Source organism: Mycteria americana, chromosome 7 (assembly GCF_035582795.1).
Source record: "Mycteria americana isolate JAX WOST 10 ecotype Jacksonville Zoo and Gardens chromosome 7, USCA_MyAme_1.0, whole genome shotgun sequence".
In the NCBI taxonomy this organism is placed as follows: domain Eukaryota; kingdom Metazoa; phylum Chordata; class Aves; order Ciconiiformes; family Ciconiidae; genus Mycteria; species Mycteria americana.
In genome coordinates, this window is record NC_134371.1 from 3,691,045 (window position 1) to 3,709,507 (window position 18,463).

Consider the following 18,463-nt stretch of genomic DNA (forward strand, 5'->3'; position numbering starts at 1 on the left):
TGGGAGAACAACAGATTTATATGGTAATATGGAACTTACTGCAGATGCAGCATCCTCGCAAATTCGTACACGTGGCCTGCTCTGCTTGCTAAAAGCTCAGTCTGCAGCTTCGGTGAACGTAACTAGCGGCAGGAGAAGAAGAAAACTTCATCCTCCCCTTTGGTCGTGTTTTCCTCCTCGGCCAGTCAGTGCTGTCGGAGCACGTAAAAAGCTGTGGACATGCACGTCAGCGTGACTGTCAGAGCCACTGCCCCATCCGCGGCCGAGTGCTGCGCAATATTGTGGCTTTAATCAAATGCAGCGATATTAACACAGAAAAGTATTTTTGCAAACTGACAACTCAATTACAAGTGAAAAGGAACTATTCTATTGAACTAAACTGAGGGGGCTACGAGAAACATTTTTAACTTCAAGGTTTTTGAGACTCGTGACATGGAGGCAAAGCCTCGAGACCTGTAATCACAGGAACATGTTCAGGGACGTTTCCCCAAAAAGTCATATCTAACAGGAGAATAGTGTCTGGGCTTGCACTTGCATCAGTTTTGTATTTTGAAGAGATGTAGGTAAACTTTTTTTTTTTTTTTACTTTATTTAAGTGCTATCACACATAGGAAGTAGAGAAGACATTACTTTCCCCCCCGTCTTCCCAGTGCTGAGGTTTCTGGGTGAGGATCTTGGGGTGTGCAATGCAGCACTGTCTCGTCCCACCCGGCGGGTTGCGAGAAGGGTGAATCTTTTCCATTCCCTGGCGGTTTGTGTACCGACACAGGCTGATCTCTGCTCGGCAGAGCCGCATGGTCGGTAGAGTCATGACAATGACTCAGAAGAGCAGTCTGTCCCACTTCTGGTACCGACACAGGCCGATCTCTGCTCGGGAGAGCCACGTGGTCGGTGGAGTCACGACAATGACTCAGAGGAACAGCCTGGCCAGCAACTTTATTAACCGGCGAATTCCACAAATGGACAAACTTAACGAACTGGCGAGCTCAACAAATGAACAGAGGCGATTTGGCAACGGAGCTATTTTCCGGGCAACTCGTCACAGTTTATCCCCAACTTGCATCTATTGGAGGAGCAGCGGGAGAGAGAAGCGAGGAAAGGGAAGGAGAAGAGAGGAGGAAAGAGAAAGAAAAGGTATCACTGCCCTGGGATCCGCCATGGCGATGACAGACGTGGCAACCCTCCAGTGGTGGGCGTGCGCGCTGTTCCAGGAGGGGGGCGTGTCTTTTATAAGCCAATCCCCGCCTCCAGGTACGCCCCTTCAGGACTGACATGGTTCTTGTTCTGGAAAGTTCTCAATCTTCTGCGCAGGCGCTGGGGGAGGGGGGCGGTCGCAAGCCCCTTCCTCAGATCCACCCCGTGTGAGCTCTGGCCGTGCCCGGTCAGGTCCGGCGGAACCCGGAACCGCGCGTCCTCCGACGCGCTCCCCCCGTCCCGCACGTCCCGGTCCCGCTCTCCCCCGCCCCGTGCTTGCCGCCCTGCCGTCGCCATGCAAATAGCGCCTCAAGTCGCCACAATGTCTGAGACATTAACTCTTTCGGTCTCTCACGATGTCTGAGACATTAACTCTTTCGGTCTCTCACAGTGTTTGGGACATTAACTCTTTCGGTCTCTCACAGTGAGGCGTTAACTCTTTCACTCTTTCACAACCACGCATGCTTGCAGGCGCCTGAGAACATGAGAGCAAAGCTCCTGTGATGTTGTCAGGCATCTCCTGCTCTGCTGGGGTGGTCTGGAGGTTAAAGGAGGATGGTTGATAGGCTATGGCTCATTTGCAGGTTAATGATAAGAGCTTTTGAGACATTCCTGCTAAAAAACACTTAAGTACATATTTTTTTGTGAGGTATCTATATGTTTTTCAATCATTGAAAAGTAGTAAGTGTGCATGGTTGGGTCACTTTAACCAGCACAGCATTTGGTAGCTGGATAAAAACCCAGAGGTGTTAATAGGAAAACAAGCAATTTTTTCTATGTATTTCTTCTTTTTCCCAAGGAAAGAGCTCTGGGATGCCCATTGGTGCCACGGAACACTCTTGTGGAGGAGGTGAGCTCACCAGCACGGACAGCCCTGAAGGCTACGTTTGGCTGCTTGGGTCTGCCTGGGTGTTCCTGCTCATACCAACTTTTGCAGGAAAAATTCCAGTGAAAGTAGCTCTCCAGGGACTGCAGGCAATGGTTAAGATGTTGGAAGGTACTGGGCTGTGTGATCTTTGTAAGGAGTCAGACTGGAAAGAAGAAGCATAAAGAGGAGTGCAATGCAGGGGAAGGCAGTGTTTTGGTTTGTGGGATGGTTTCTTGGAAGCCTCTTCCCCAGCTCAACACAGGAGAAATAAAACTTAGATTTCACCACTGAGAAAAAATGGCAGGAAAAAACATAACAAGCTAAAACTTTGCTTTATTTTTTGGGGGAAGGCGGTGTTCGGGGAGTCTCTGTGACTAAGGTTTACGGTAGAGGAGAAGAGTGAAGGAATAGCTTGAGGTAAGAAAGGGAAAGAGAAATGGGGATATGAAAGCGGTGCCTGGGTGAGCTGGAGGAGCTTGCTCGGTGCCAAACCATGCAGGAGGGAAATAACCATTAGTGTATGCAGCTTCTGCCATACATCTTGACCTGTGAATAGGATGGCATGTCTGCCAACAGGATTACCTTCTGCCTGTCACCTCCTGCAGCATTTATGCCACGAATTATTCTCTCTGCTAAGCAAAACAGGGGAGTTCAGTTCCCCGGGGACTTTGCCATTTGCTTCACGTGGCTTCGTACCCGCCTGAGATTTGCTTTTCACTTTTCTCTCGGGTGGCTTGTATGTGGAACCACAAACTAGGCTTAAATGTGGCCTCTGTGTGCCAGGGAAACCTGGAGCATTCGCATTGCTTTTGAAGCCTTTGGGAAAAGACAGGAAAAGATTTAATCATCTCCCCAATAACCTCCAGCCCCGCACAGCTAGCTGCTGGCTTTCTATTCTTGGAGGTCTGGCAACACAAACATAGAGGAGATGATTAACAGTAGTGTTCGACCTGTATTTTCTTGACAAACACCCCTCAAGAAACAACCAAAACTCCATTTGGAGTAGTTTTTTTGTCTGAAGATCACTGAAAAACCTATTGCAATTTGCTGAAGGTCTTTTGAAACTCAAGATGATGTTTGACGATAGAGCTTGTGTCTGCGACTAATCCTGACTTCCTGAACTCCAAAGGATTTTATCTGTACCAAAATTATCCTGGACGTTTTAATAGAGTTACGTGTATGTCAGGTAAACGCTCCTGGCGTTATCTCGAGGCATGCAGTCATATTTAAGGCAATATTTCTGTCATCTGTGTAACGCAGCAGAAAGGTGCGCGATAGAAAAAGACAGAAATGGCCTTACCTGAACCTGCAGCTTCCTACTCGAACACCCTTTAATTACATAAAACCACATGAGTGAGGCTTGGTCAGGTGGAATTGCTGTCCTTTTCTCAAAAATGTTGGTATATGTTGGTGTAGCCCTACGGAAGTCAGTAGAATCATGCAAAAGCAGCTGGCAGTCAGCCCAGCATAGTGTTTGAAGCATCTGCTTTAACAGCTGACTGCTGTAGTCTTAAAAAGGAAAAAAAAAAAAAAAAGAATACTATGGACTACAAAAGCTGCTCTTGTCAGGAACAAAACACATGAAATTATGATTATGTACATATAAAATTGAATTAAATCATCAGAAAACCTACAAAAATTCTAATCCCAATTCTACCAATTCATTTCTAAAATTGTCTACAAATCTCCTTGGTAGCCAATTTTATAATTCCGGGAAGACAAAATAAAAAATGTATGAGAAGTAAAATAGGCAAAGGATTGGGATTTTTTTCTTAAGGCAAAAAGCTGACCATAAATTTCATTAATTCTGCTTAATATCTTACCTTGACATTCATTGTAAGACCTTAACATTCATCTACAGTGATAAAGTATACAGAACTGGGGAAAAGAAAAAAAAGGTTATTAGACCTGCTTTTATAATGTAGATGAAACATACTGTGACCCACATTAGCTTTTACAACAGCAGGAGTGATGGAATATGGGGATGCCACATATGGGAATATGGTAATTACCACAACTAAAATTTAGTGTGTTCTGCTGTTTTTAAGCTGAGATGGAATCGGGGAATTGAAATAAATGATACGGCTTCGCATATTTGTCAGAAAGTAGCTTTCTCCGTTAAAGAATATGCTCTATATAGGGATGTTTTACAGGCTTACAAACAGCATCTTAAATCTACAAAATGTGCTGTCATACATTATTGCAGCAAGACTTATCATAAAAGAACATTCTGGCTGAAGCTCTTATCTGTCCTGAGCTTTGCCCCTTTGATTTGCTGAGTTTTTTGGTCAGAGCACCTACAAGTTGGGGAGCTTTTTAGTGCAAGAAACCAAACTCCCTAGATGAAAATGTTGATGCCATGTTGTTCACTACAAAATAGAGTTTATATTGTTTTCTGCCTGAAAATCACAGTATCATTTTATATACAGTTTCTGCTAATTTAAATGTACATACAGAGGAAGGAGACCAGACCTCATTGCACAATATGTAGAGGTAAAACAAGACTGTCATTAACAGCCTGGATTTATTAAATTCATACGTGAAACAGTGAAAATCAGCTTGAAAAACATATGCAGAGTTTTCCTAGTAACTCCTAACAACCAGTACAAAAACCCAACTACCAAATGAGTGGACTGGGGCACGGAGGGAAAACTCACAGGGTTTTTACCCAGAAGCTGAAGGACTTGTGCCATCACCTCTTTTAGAGACTAAACATTAGTTCATCCCTCCCAGGTAGGGAGAGTATGCCTGCCCCTCTGTTTTCCCATCAGGGTGTGATTGCCACTCGTGTAGGTTTGTCAAGAAGGTAACCAATCTTTATTGCTCTTGACGTTTTGATGCAAATACTTTTCTGGGTTAGGCAGCAGTGAGGCTGGCAGATGCTCCAGCTGTCTTTCAGTACCCAGAACCGCTCGGTGCAATTAAGCTTTTCTATGGATCCAGATGGATGAAACAGTAGCTCCCATCCAAAAATTCTGGCACATGCCAAAGCGTAAAGCAATATATGAGAGGCACTGGCACTGGGGGGAGGTTTTCTGCATTTTTACTTTCTGGAAGGTTTTGGCTGCCCCGAAGGAGCAGAGAAATGGGTCTGGGAGCTCGGGGGAGAGCACGTGCTGGGGGCTCACCCAAGCACGAGGCTCAGGGACATCTCTGGCTCCGGATTTAGGGCCTCTGGGAGGTGGGGGATGGATTTGGTTTCTGCTGGGGTATTTGTACAGGCTCGTAGCGAGGAGGCATCCGCGTCCCGCATCAGTTCCCTGGGACCGAGACAAACTACTCGGCTCCAAATTTTTTACTGAAGGCTTGAGGTCAGGAAGGAACAGCAAGAGATGGATTTTTTAACATGCTCAGTCTCCAGTTTTAATTGAAAAAATACCATTTTCATTGAATTTAATAGATAGTATATGACAGATACTCTTACCTGTCTAATTCATGTACATTGCATTAAAAAATAAAACCCAAACAGCCTGAGGAGCTGCTGACTCTCCAGTAATCCTTGTGATTTTCTTTCCTTCCTTCTGCTTTAAAAAGAAAACATTTGGATTTACTGAAAATGGTATGACTTGAAATAGAGTGACTTAAAAAAAGAAGAAAAAATCCTGGGCAAATCAATAAGTTATGTTTCTTATGTTTTTCCTTGTTTCTTATCAGGAGGCAGGGGCAGGGTTTGGAGCGCGAGGCACTCCCATCCATCTCTCTCTGACAGGCCGCTTCCATCACCTGCCCGCTGTGCCCGTGTGCGATAGATCAGGAGGGGGGAACTTGGCACGTTCATCACATTAGCTGCGACTCCTCTTGAAAGAGCATCTACCCCAGTCACCGAAACGATATACTAAAATTACGTGGGGAGTACTGGTTCTTTGAATTCGCGGGAAGGTAATTGAATCATGTTCTCTTTTGCACCGTTTGGAAAGTGAGAGTAAACAATAAGCATGCACCTTTGTTTATTTGACACCCAGATAAGGATGATAAATCACTACTTTATTTTTACTTAGGAGAATTGAAATAGCAGAGGGGACGACATCCCTTCTTTTGGAGATGATTACCATAAAGAGAGGGAACTCTGTCTGCTTGATTAAATGCAACACTTGTATAGATTATTCCCAGCTATGCGATGTTTTCAGATTATGATCTTCTTATTTCTATTGATTTTCTTTTTTTTTTTTTTTCCTTGGGATTTGTACAGGCTGCAGCAGCCGACACAGGGAAAGTCAAACCCAGGAACTGCAACAGCTTCCCTCTCTAGCTTTTTATCCTCTCCTCCTCACCAGCCTTACACTCATCGGTATGTGTCCCTTCCACCGAATAACAAAAATAATGATTACCAGGCAGCTGCCTGGACCCATTGCTGCCAAAACAGAGGCCCTGGGTCAGCTCTCGCAGATGTCCCTGGGGAGCTGCAGGTGATGCTGGTCGGGATGCCCTGGGCAGGGGCTGGGTGTCCGCAGGAGTCCCCGGGCACAGGGCAGCGTGTGCCCGCTGCTGGCCCCGCGGGGCTCTGGTCGAGGCGAGTGTGATGAAAGGCCTGGGTATTGTGCTGGGTTATTTCCGTCTCTATTCAGAATTTCTTTTGTTTTAGTCAGGCAAAGCTCCTGCTGGAGACAATAGGACTTTTATGGCAGCAGGGAATGCTAAATAGGGTCCTCGCTGAGTAAACTGCAGCTATCTTTTTCTTCCAATACATAGCTGGATGCAACCAATATTATCAGAAGTATAAAGGACTGTTCTTTCAATTACATAGTTGATTTAAAAAAAAAAAAAATCTAGCTTAAATACTAGCATTTATGTATTTCTCTTGCCATAGGTAGCTATGCCATATTGCGTGCAACAGGGGTGCTTGCAATCCCCATCACCTCTCCCTAGGTCTGCTGAAGTCATTGCCACACAGGCTGGTTGGAGCAGCCTTGCAGATATTTGCTGACAAACCTTTTCAGCATAATCCTTTATTATCTAACCACAGTCAAGAGCCTACTTCACATGAAATATTTTCTGCTACAGATGGCAAAGCCTGAGACTGAGCCAACAACAGTGTAAAAATACATTTATACCAATGCAGAAGCCCTCAGCCAGCCAGCTTTGTCCATTTGTCATGTACGAGAGGTATCCTCGATAATGGTTCAAATTCGTTAAAGGACCACATGGACAAAACCGTTCTAATAAAATGTCGCAATCATTCAGCACATATTAAACATGTTTGTGTGCATAGAATAGAGAGAAAGTGGGTTGTGGACTGTGGGTTTAGGTTATCTATTGCTCTCCATCATCAGATGTTCTTGTTAATTCATTGCTTTTTACACCTTTATTGCTGGTAAACTTTAAAGGCTTTCCTTACGCCTCTGAAAAAAGTCTTGGGACTCCAGATTTGGAATTGTTTATCCTTCCTTCCACATCTGACTGATATAGAAAATTAAAAAAGATCATTTCTTTTCTGCTGATGGTTCTTCCCAGGAAAATGAATGAGTGTGTGTGGGGGGGGTATGTGGGGTGGGGGACTGGGGGGTACAGCTACTTTCCACTATCACGTTCTCCGTACCTGCAAAACAGTCTGGGATTTCCTCTGGGAGCTCTGGAGATGCCGGGATCAGAGTGGGAATGGCACGGAGGGAGACGTGAGCCGCCAGCTTCGCAACATCCACCTCTCTGGGTAGCCCAAAGGAACAATTATAGCTGGAAACTTATATTTAACAGAGGTAAACAGAGTGATGAGAAAGCAATTTTGCGTAATTAGGAGAATACCAGCAAAATTTTCTTACTGACATGACATTTTACATTACTATAATTGTTTTGATGAAAAAGGGAGAAGGAGAGCTTTATGCATGCAAAGCTAAAATATCATCCCGGTTGTAGGGACAGGCAGGCAACCATGGTAATTCCTGTGCATAAAAAGATGACAAGACCAAGTGCACGAAATGTGTCATTTGCACAACAAAAATGAACTATTTGACAGGAAACCAAAATAGTGTATTATTTTGCACCACGAACCTTTTGTTCTGGCTTGTGCTATTTCTAACGCTGTTGCTCAGGATTTAGGCACCAGCGTGACCTATCTCTGTCTCCCTGGCAATAGTCAACTGTGTGTAAAGACAGATCTGTGCAGGATACTCCACCAGTGCTTTTACTCAAGACAAAGCAGCTTATTGAACAAAATCCATCAAGGTAGGAAGAAAAAAAATGACTTTATTTAACAGGTTCCACAAAATGCATGGTGTTAATTGACAGTGAAGAAAACCCTATGGGGATGAAACCATAAAAGCTCAGGGGAAGCCTATGCAATGTGAGCAACAACTTAAAACCTTGTGCCCTGTAAATAAAGAGTGTATACACAGCCTGAAGCCTCACGAGTGGGGTATGGGGGGAGTCGCCTCATCTTGCTCTCCATGGGGATGGCAAAGGCTGCCCATGGTTCCGCTGCTGTAACCCAAGGGCAGAGCTTTGCACAGGCTCTTGATTAATGTCACATGTAAGGGCTAAGTTTATTCAACACTACATTGCATTTAAAAATGGTCCAGACTTATTGGATGATCCATGTTTTTGAAAATTGTCTTTAGAAGCTGGTTGGTTGATTCTTCAGCAGAAAATAAATTTTTGATGAAATATACTTTTCTGAAGATTTTTCTCTGATAAAAATTAGAATAAAATGTAGACTGAAGCACTCTTATCAGCATATCTCTTTGGGCATTCAGCTGTACCTGCCAGCAGGGCACAGCTGCTCAAGGGGGCTAGGGACCGTCCCTCTGGGTGGTCTCCACCTCTCCTGGATGGCTTTGGCTGGGGGACGGTCACGGCAGAGATGTGACTGCAGTACGTGAGCCACGTAGCCTGTCCCCTGGGGAGAAATGAGGCTGTGGCACACCACGAACCGTGTGGTTAAGCAGTTTTAGCTTAGCATCAAGCTCCCTGGCCATGGAAGATGTCAGTGTTTTAGATTTTCATGCTGATTTGAGATTGAAGCACTCAGTATTAGACCATGCTCCAGGGTGGAAACCTGAGGGATATTTCTGTTCCATTTTATTCTGAAAGAATTTAAAACCATCATTTTAGGCACTGGAAGAGATGGCTCAAATTCCCTAACTTGTGCCCTTAGTTCTCACAGATTATAATTAAAATGAATGGTCAAAATCCCTTACGCTCTTATTCCTTGAAAATAGGCTTCCAGGTGAAAATACCCATGGACTCGCACAGTTGATGTGTAGGCATCAGTTCATGCTTTATTACAGTATGTGATGGACTTAGGATTTTCCTGTTGAAAGTCTGACAATTCTGCAGTTATGTTTTCTTATCAGCCTGACCTTCTGGAAAGTAATGACTGAAGTAAGACACATTTTCATTAGCCTTCCTTGTATTTTGATGAAGTCAAAATACAAAAACCAGGTTTGTGCCCCTTATGACTGAATAATTTTGTCCCCTTACAACTGAATGAGAGACCTCTGGCTCAATATTCAACCGCTATATTGTTTTCTAATTTTTTTTTTTTTTTTTCAGTCCAAATTTCCCATTATCCTTAGTGCTGAAATCAGGCTTCTCTTCTCAAGCTCAGAAAATCCTTACATACTCCCAGCTGGGAAAAAAGGGGGACCAGATGGCTGAGACGACTCTGGGAGCCTCTGAAGTGTTTCCAGCAGACCTGGGCTTGGGCACTATTAAATTGCTATTGCTCTATACCAGTACAGTAATGGATAGCGAAAATATCAAAATCCCAGGTAATTTCCAGGAAGAATTTACCACACCTGTTTCTGTGACATTGCAATCCCAAACACCACTTGTAGAAACTCTGCATGTAAGACCAATATCATCATCTATCTCTGAGTTTGCTTGCATCTCTACATTATTATCCATCTTTGAGTGTCTTGTGTCTCTAAAGATGCTGTCGTTTGTTGTCTTGGGTTAACACAAAACAACGTTGTTGCATATTTATGCACACAGCTTCCTATATACCAAAACTGCTTGTTTGATCAGAGATTAAAATATGGATACCACCTTTTGTCTAACTTTTTCACCAGTTTCTTAGTAGCTGTGTTTCATCAGAGTAAATCTGCCTGCCTAGGAACATCACAGAATAACCTTCTGAAAAAGAGACAACACTGAAGTATTGTCTGCTTAACATAATGTTCACAATATTTCCCTGCTGAAATCTCCTACATGGCTAATAAATATTTAATGAACAGTGGTCTGGCTGGTGACAAGATATTAATAACTCCAGAGAAGCTCTGTTGGACTTCAGCTGCTGATGAGAACTGGAATTTGTCTTAGTTTATGACCAGGAAAATAATTTTATTTTCTTTTTGATGCATTTTGATACACTGCATATACTGGTAGGTTTTAGAACACAACATTAGAATTAATTTAAATCAGCTATAACATTTGATAAGATGGATTGATTTTAGGTTCTCTGTATTCTTTTGTTGCTTGATCCTAAACTTCATCAGCTAGGTTGATGGCCCTCTTTTGGGACACCTCTGTTATACTTTACTGCAATCACTTTTGTTTCATTTTTCTCCTGTCCTGTGACTCCCTCCCAAAGCAAAATCAAAATATTTTGATATATAATAGCAAAATCAAAACAGCTGGGGTTTAGCTCCTGGCTGAACTGGACTGATGGCGATGCACGGCCACGTAACTTAAGCAAGTAGAAGCAAACCGACAGCGTACATGGTTTTCACTAGATCCTTAGCGGTCTGCGCTAAGCGCTTTTGAAACCCCCCCCTTTGCATCTTCTTGGTGAAATCCTTCATGCTTTGGTGACAATGAGAGTTTTGTTGGGCAGGACTCCCAGGCTAGGAGAGCACTTCTACAGATCAGTGGGACTGTGGAAAGAAATCTCACTATTTCTATGAAAACCCATGGTCGTACGGACTCAGGCACAGGTTTATCTGTTTTTAAAGGCCTGATTAAGACCATTAGTTTGGTCCTTTCCATAACCTGGGCTATAAACTTTAGCCAACCCCTTGGATATCAGACATTTGCATTACAGTGACTGGGCAGCTGAAGGTTTTCCAGCTTTCTCAGTAGGATCAAAACTTGCAGTTTTAGCCTTTACTTAAAGCTGTATCTCTGTGTTTAAGAAACCAATGCAAGAAGAACAGTACAGGGGACTCTGATAACAATAAACAATAGTAAAACAGTGTTATTGCTAACTATTTGTGCTGCACCTTTTGTGGTCCACTTTATTTAACAAGATTATCTCTGATTTTATATTTTTATTTACTTGTTAAGGCTGCTTGTGTGTAAATAAACCCTGTCAGGGACCACCATATAAGAGGACAGCTCTGGCATGTGTGTTCCATCAGCTGTGATGTGGGTAGAAATGCTCACTGCTTGTCTAATGATAATTCTTTAATTATACATCAGATACAACCTAAGCTTTAGTTAAGACTGCACATAGAGTAAGTCATGGTAAAGAAAAATCAATGTGATGTGCATCAATTAGAGGATTTTTAGGGATAAATATTAAATTGATGATGACTGTGAGAAATAGGATATTTAATTTACTACATAGTTCAGCATTTATTGTCACGATGGAAATAAGGAGATACGGCTTACTGTAATCTGTAATTATGTTGAGGAGTTAAAGAAAGAATGCTGTGTATAAGGAACTGGCCCTATTTCCATCTCCAGTTCATTTTACAGCAGTAGAAAATGCATCAGTTTTTTTTCTTAAATATTTTACACATTTTAGGCTTCTCTCTTTTTGAAGTTAAGCATGTCCATGCATAGACCCACAAATCAGACGAAGTGAAGCCCTGCAGTGTCTCTCCTACCCAATGCGCTCTTGCTCCCAAGATGGACCAAGAACCTCATTTCTCTTAAATGCTTCTCAGGCAGTGTTTGAAGAATTGTGGAGTCTTTAAAGAGTTGGGGATCTTGGGGAGTTTCAGCCCATTTTCTCGGTCTCTGACAGCTCAGCTCAGCTCGGGAGTGTGTTCTGCCCTTTGATTCAGGCAGAGGAGCAGACATGTTCACTCAGAGGCTCAACTTTGTATTTAAGATGAAAAAGTGAAGGTAACTCCAGAGAATTTAAAGTCAAGAAGCAACAGCAATAAACAAAACCTGTTTTGAATATACAAGGGTGACACAGAGATACCCTCTAGATATAGATGTGCCACTTTTTAATACTTCTCAGCTATCACATGCCTCTCTGAAGAAAGAAAAAGGCACTGACAACAAACTTCTGTATCTCTGCCCACAAGGGTGAGGAAAAAGCGGCTCAGATTGTTCTGATCGAGAAATAACGTAGAATGAGCAAATGCCAAATCAGTTTGCAATGCACATCTTCCCACGGAAAATCACCAGCGCTCCTTTGCTAACTCAGCTTAAACTGTATGTTTTACGGACTGCATTCCTGGCTGTCAATTAGAAGTCAGACATTAGCTGATTAAACTATTTTTGCTGGGCATGGTCTCTGGAAAGGAGCGGTTTCATAGGGTTGCTCTGTTTCTTTATATTTTCTTTCCAAGGAACACAAATTATATTCTTCCTTTCTTTTGCCTGTTTATTCATTTGCATAATAGAAGCAGCGCAGTACTGTGTTTAGATATAATTACAATAAAATACAGTCAAAATAAAATTCCAAGCAGAATAGTATAATATCTCTATCATGTTTTCCATTTCACTTTGTTTTAAATTTCAAACCTGCCCGCGGATACGCAGTTTTATTTCTGTTTCTCTGATTAACGGTATTATCTGATGAGCCCGTCTACGAGGTCCTGCAGAGTCGTGCCCCTCACAGGGGACATCCCCTGTTGATGAGCAGGAGCGGGGCCCAGGTCCCTTCCATGTGGCAAAGGCTTCGTCTGAAACTTGTACGTGAGACTTTGGAAACACTGCCCTTTGGTTTCTCTCTGTTCCCATTGCTATGCATGGCAAAAAGAAGGGGAAAAAAAGAAAAGCTTATACTCTAAGCTTTTAAATATCTCATCTCTTAAACAGTGCTCGTTACCGTGTCCACAGAAGAAACATCCTGTAGATAAAGGCCAACGGGAGCCTCTCACCCTCTCCTAGGAGGCAGCTGAGGAGGGATGCAGCTGATGGTCTTTGGATGAGCAGCCAGGTTGTAGCTGGTGGGCTATAACAGCCCTTGCAGGGCTGGGTTTGGAACAGGAACCACTGAGAGGCCGTAAGCTATCGAGGTGCCTCCAGTTACTGCAATAATAGCTGGAATCAACTGCGTGTCAAAAGTGCTTTTTCCTTTCCAGCCTACTGAAAGGATAACAAACATAATGATGATTAATCCTGTTCTTTGCAGTTATATGGATGGTTTTATCCTAGAAGAGATCAAAGCAGAGCTCGTGCTTCCACAGAGAGTGCCAACTGGCACCTTCTCCTTTTTATAAGGGTAGTCTGGAAGACATTTGTATTTAGATATGCAGAAGGAGTAAAGGCATAAATGTACAATGCCAAGAGATGAAATTCCCCAATCATAAGTCCTTCAGAGGGAATGCCAAGCCATGCCATAAAATTCTTCATATTTCAAGATACTTAGTTTCCTTTTTTTTCACAGTAAAATATAATCACGTCTTTGACTATAAATCATTTAACACATAAATTTTAGTAAGCATGTGAATACAACAGTTTTATTTGATGTGACGATTTTTTTCTTCTCTTTAGTTCTTTTTAATCCTTCCTTTTAATAAATGCTGATATTGAAACAGAAACTGTAATTTTTTTTTCAAGTGTGTGGTCATGCTAGGAAGAAAATCTGAACACTCAGAACTTATTCCTGAAATTCTGAGTGCTCATCTATTAGAGTATTTTACCCAAGTGAAAAAGAAATTATAAAATTATAGACAATATGCAGTTTTGTTACCACAGAGTTATGCTAAACTATAAGTAATCTCATATACGTTGTGCTTTTAAATAAAATCAGATTTCCAGGTATAAAAATTTCCCAGGTGCAATTATACTGTATCAGGACACAGAAAAAAGCTGATGGACATTAAGTGGCTGTTCCTTTTTTCATCATTTAAACTGTATAATAATAATTTTAAAAGTAAGTAAGTATATAGCTTTAGTATATAGCTATCATAAAAACTGGCACTATATAGACATGTATAAAAATTCCATGGTTAATTACAATTTTTGGCCATGCTCAAGAAAAAAAGACAGTATTTCCTTAAATTGCTCCTGACTCTCCAGTTCACGTTTGGGAATATACTAACAGATGCAAGGTGGTCTCCTTCTCGAAATGTACAGTTGTTGAATTTCTAGCTTATTTGTAATATTTTCATCGAAGACACATATTCCTGCCTGCTAAACCAGCACAGGAGCCTTTTCTGCTTAGCAAATGCTGATTGTCAGTCTTCTCGTGTAATAAACATTTTCTGTGTGAGAGTAGGGAGAATTGATTATTGTCACAGAGAGAAATTTTGCAGAACTTTCCTACAGCCTTATGCTTCCTATACTATCCCCCCCCGGCCCCGAATTATGCATGAATAGTAAGTAACACATTGTCGTGGTTTAGCCCCACCGGCATCTCAGCCCCCCCAGCCGCTCGCTCATTCACCCCGGTGGGATGGGGGAGAGAATGGGAAGGGTAAAAGTGAGAAAACTCGTGGGCTGAGATAAAGACAGTTTAATAGGGAAAGCAAAAGCCGCGCACACAAGCAAAGCAAAGAAGGAATTCCTTCACCCCTTCCCGTGGGCAGGCAGGTGTTCAGCCATCTCCAGGAAAGCAGGGCTCCAGCACGCGTAACGGGGACTTGGGAAGACAAACGCCATCGCTCCCAACGTCCCCCCTTCCTTCTCCTTCCCCAGCTTTATGTGCTGAGCATGACGCCATACGGTGTGGAATGTCCCTTTGGGCAGTGGGGTCAGCTGTCCCGGCTGTGCCCCCTCCCAGCTCCTTGTGCCCCCCAGCCTGCTCGCTGGTGGGGTGGGGTGAGGAGCAGCAAAGGCCTTGGCTGTGTGTCAGCACTGCTCAGCAGGAACTGAAACCTCCTTGGGTTATCAACACTGTTTTCAGCACAAATCCAAAACACAGCCCCATACTAGCTACTAGGAAGAAAATTAACTCTACCCCAGCCAAAACCAGCACACACATATTGGTAACAGCAAAATATATCCCTGGAAGTCAGTCTAGGCTTCTCTTTCTACCGTCTTATCCTCAAATTCACAATGTGCATAAAAAGAACACTTGACTTCAAGTGAACACATGAACTTCCATGAACACATGGACTTCATGACTATCCCTTAAAAATACAAAATCCTAGTGAGAGAGGGATTTTATGTCAGAATGTCTGATATTACATTTTAAATGTGATCAGACCAGGGAAAGTACTGGGATGCTTGGTTCAGCCTTCCCAAAATGGAGATCTAACATTTGGGTCTGATTTCTAGTCCAAATACCAACCCATCCACCTTCCCAAGTGGTCTCAGTATTTAACTTTGAGTTTAGATGCCTGAGTGTAGATGTCGCAGCCCCATTGCTCTTTCCAAGGTCCCATGCAAGTCAAGCCGTGCTGTGGCCACCTACTTGGTGCGACTCAGTAGCCTAATTTCAAGAAATGTTACCAAGTTTATTTGTAGTTCCTGTAACAGAGAGTTTGCTGGAGGGCAGTGATAAATTTCAGGCTTTCACACCTTGGCAGGGGTTGGCAATGTCTTTCCCAACAGTTTAGAGAACTGTGGGGGACGAGTAGGCAACATTATCACGTTTTTGGATTTGCTGCTTTGAGTCTTGGCGAAAAAAAATTGTGCTCCTGAGGACTGTTGATTTATTTTGTTGTTTCAATATAGCATCAGAGAGTGATTTCCTATTTCCTTATGATTATGAATATTTTCCAAAAATTGAATAATCAATGATGTTTGGCATCCAGTGTGAAAGCGCAGCCTGCATTCTTGCTGGAAAAGTCTGTAAGTGGGCAATGCACAGGGAAAAAAAAGAGTTTGTTTTCGCATTAGGGCTCTACAAGCTCTGCAAGATGCAATGATTAGACAAAAGTGACCCTGTCTGCTAATAGCTCCTGTTAGGAACATCAAATTCGGTAAGGCTCTTTGGAGTTCAGTGGCCATCTTCTACACTGGTTCACTGTCGGGTAAGTACCTTTGAAAAGATGACTAGTCTAGAAGTAAAGGAGCCTAAGGCAGATACAAGGCAGCTACATCAAACTTAGCTTCCATAAAAGCTTAGTATGGAGACAGCCGCTGCGGGCAGGGACTCTGTTGGCTTCTGCTGGTCTGGGGGGTGGAAATGTAGCTCTGTTTCCTAGATGCTGGGCTGCCAGGAAGGTTCCTGACCTATTCCAGAGAGAGGAATAAGCCAGTTAACTCTTGCAGAATCCCAAAGAAAGAAAAATGCTCATAAAAAGAGAAAAAAAAAAAGGAAAAAAGGTATTAGGACACAATCAGGATATGAGAAGTCCTCCCTGCCCTATCCCCCACCCCCTGCCAAAACAAGAAAAAAACCCTGTTCCAGGTAAGCTCACAGCTGGTGAGATCTGCTTTGGTGAATGCAGAATCCTTTTGTGTTTCTGGACTAGTGTGAAATCTGTTTTCAGTTTCGGAGAAGCGTTTGTAGAGCCAGAGCAAGCCGCCGTGCCTGGGCAGCCCTTGCACGCCTGGCTTGTCCCAGTGCACCGCATGGGGCTGTGACCTTCCTCCCCTGGCACTGCTCTTTCCCTTCTGTTGGAGCTCTAATTTCTAATTGTTTTGAGATGATGTCCTCTTCATCATCATCTTTTAATGTCGTCTTCATCATCATCTTCTTTCCCTCTCAATATTTCCTTCAAGTTCAGTATTTAAAGAGCACTCAATGGTTCCTATTGGAAAGAGCCTCAATTGCATAAAAACAGTGTATGTCTGAAAAGCTCCGTACTCAGGGACTTCAGCAAGCTTCAGCGTGTCTTTTCAATCCCTGAACAAAAGGGGAGCCCCAGTATTCAATTCCGTGCCTACTTCTGTGAAGAGCCCATAAAGCATGTACAAAAGAGAGGTTAAAATGCAAATTACCGTAAGACTTTGCAGTATAATAGCTGAACTGAAAATGTTACCGAAAACTTTGTAAAGGCTGCATTGCTTTCTGGAAATGAGAGGGGATTGTGCTTTCTATCTTCTTTTATTACTGTACGTCAGATGTTTTAGCAACCATAACTAGTATTTAAAAAACAAAACCCCCCAAACAAAACAACTGGAACCCTTTTGCGGAAGAAACCCTGGGTCTACCTAAAGCCAGAGGGTGTTTTTACTGACTGTAACTTTTTCCTTGGCCACTGGACTGGCAAGTGATGTGTCTGGGAAGCTGCAATGCCCTCAGTGCCTAATGTCAGGCAGTTCCCAATACCCTGCAAAACTGGAGCACCTGTGGTTGGGGTTTTTCCCAGCCCACCTGCAAAGACAAAGATCGAGTTTCCCAGGACACGTGGCTCCAGGCTCCATCCCATGATGATGGGCTTGTAACATCTCTCTTCCGTTGCGGTAACGGTGCCCTTCTTCGAACACGGTGGTCCCGTATTGACGATCGCAGTGCAGGTTGGCTACAATGGTGACAAAGAACTAGGAAATGGGAAAGATTTCTGCATCTCAAATTCCACAGGTGTGATGCTTTGTCAAAAAACTTTCATATTTAGAAACAAAATACCTGATAAGCATGGCTATCAAAATACCCTCCAGGTTTTGCTTTTTTTTTTTTTCCCCTAAAAGTGTTATTTTCACAGTCTGTCCCTCTTTAATGAAAAGTAACAAACAGCTGTTGTGATGTAATAACGTCCCAAACCACTGCTTTCATGCATCAGTGTGTACAAGCATATGGATATCTTTAATGGAGTAAAAAGTATTCTTAGGAAATGTACTCTCAGGCTTTGGTTATGAGAAAATTTAAAATTACATCTCTATTTCAACAACAAAAAATAACTTTTTTTCTTCTTATCTTCGTGACTTTTTTTCCTAATGCCATAGGAACTTGTCTTTTACTTTGTTCCGTAAAGTAATTTGCTTCTGAAGCCATGCATGTGCTCAGATAAACCCAAATAATCCTAAAGCTGCTTACTGTCTTGGTGTCTATAAGGGCAGAGTTCATGCCTTCCCCAATATCTCTACACTAAGTCACGCTGGAGGGTTTTGAGGGGCTCTGTCCCCCTCGCCGTGGACCTCCGGACTTCTTGGGCTGGCCCCACGAGCAGATGCCCTCTGTTAGCACCAAGTCGTACCCTCCCAATCGGTGAGTGTGGTAGGAAAAAGGCATCTGTATGTATGCAGGAAAATGAACTGATCTGGAAGTTTATGTATTGTAAAGGAGAAGCCGGAAGGGTTTGGGGGAAAATTGGGACTGCTGAGCACTCTGTGCAAAGCAGAATTTGAAGCAGTGCGAATACCCGCGTTGCTGGTTTTGACAACCTCACGATGGCAAGATTTCTCTTCCCTAAAGAGGTAAGAGTTTTCTTTGGAAATGTAATTGTGGCAAAAAAA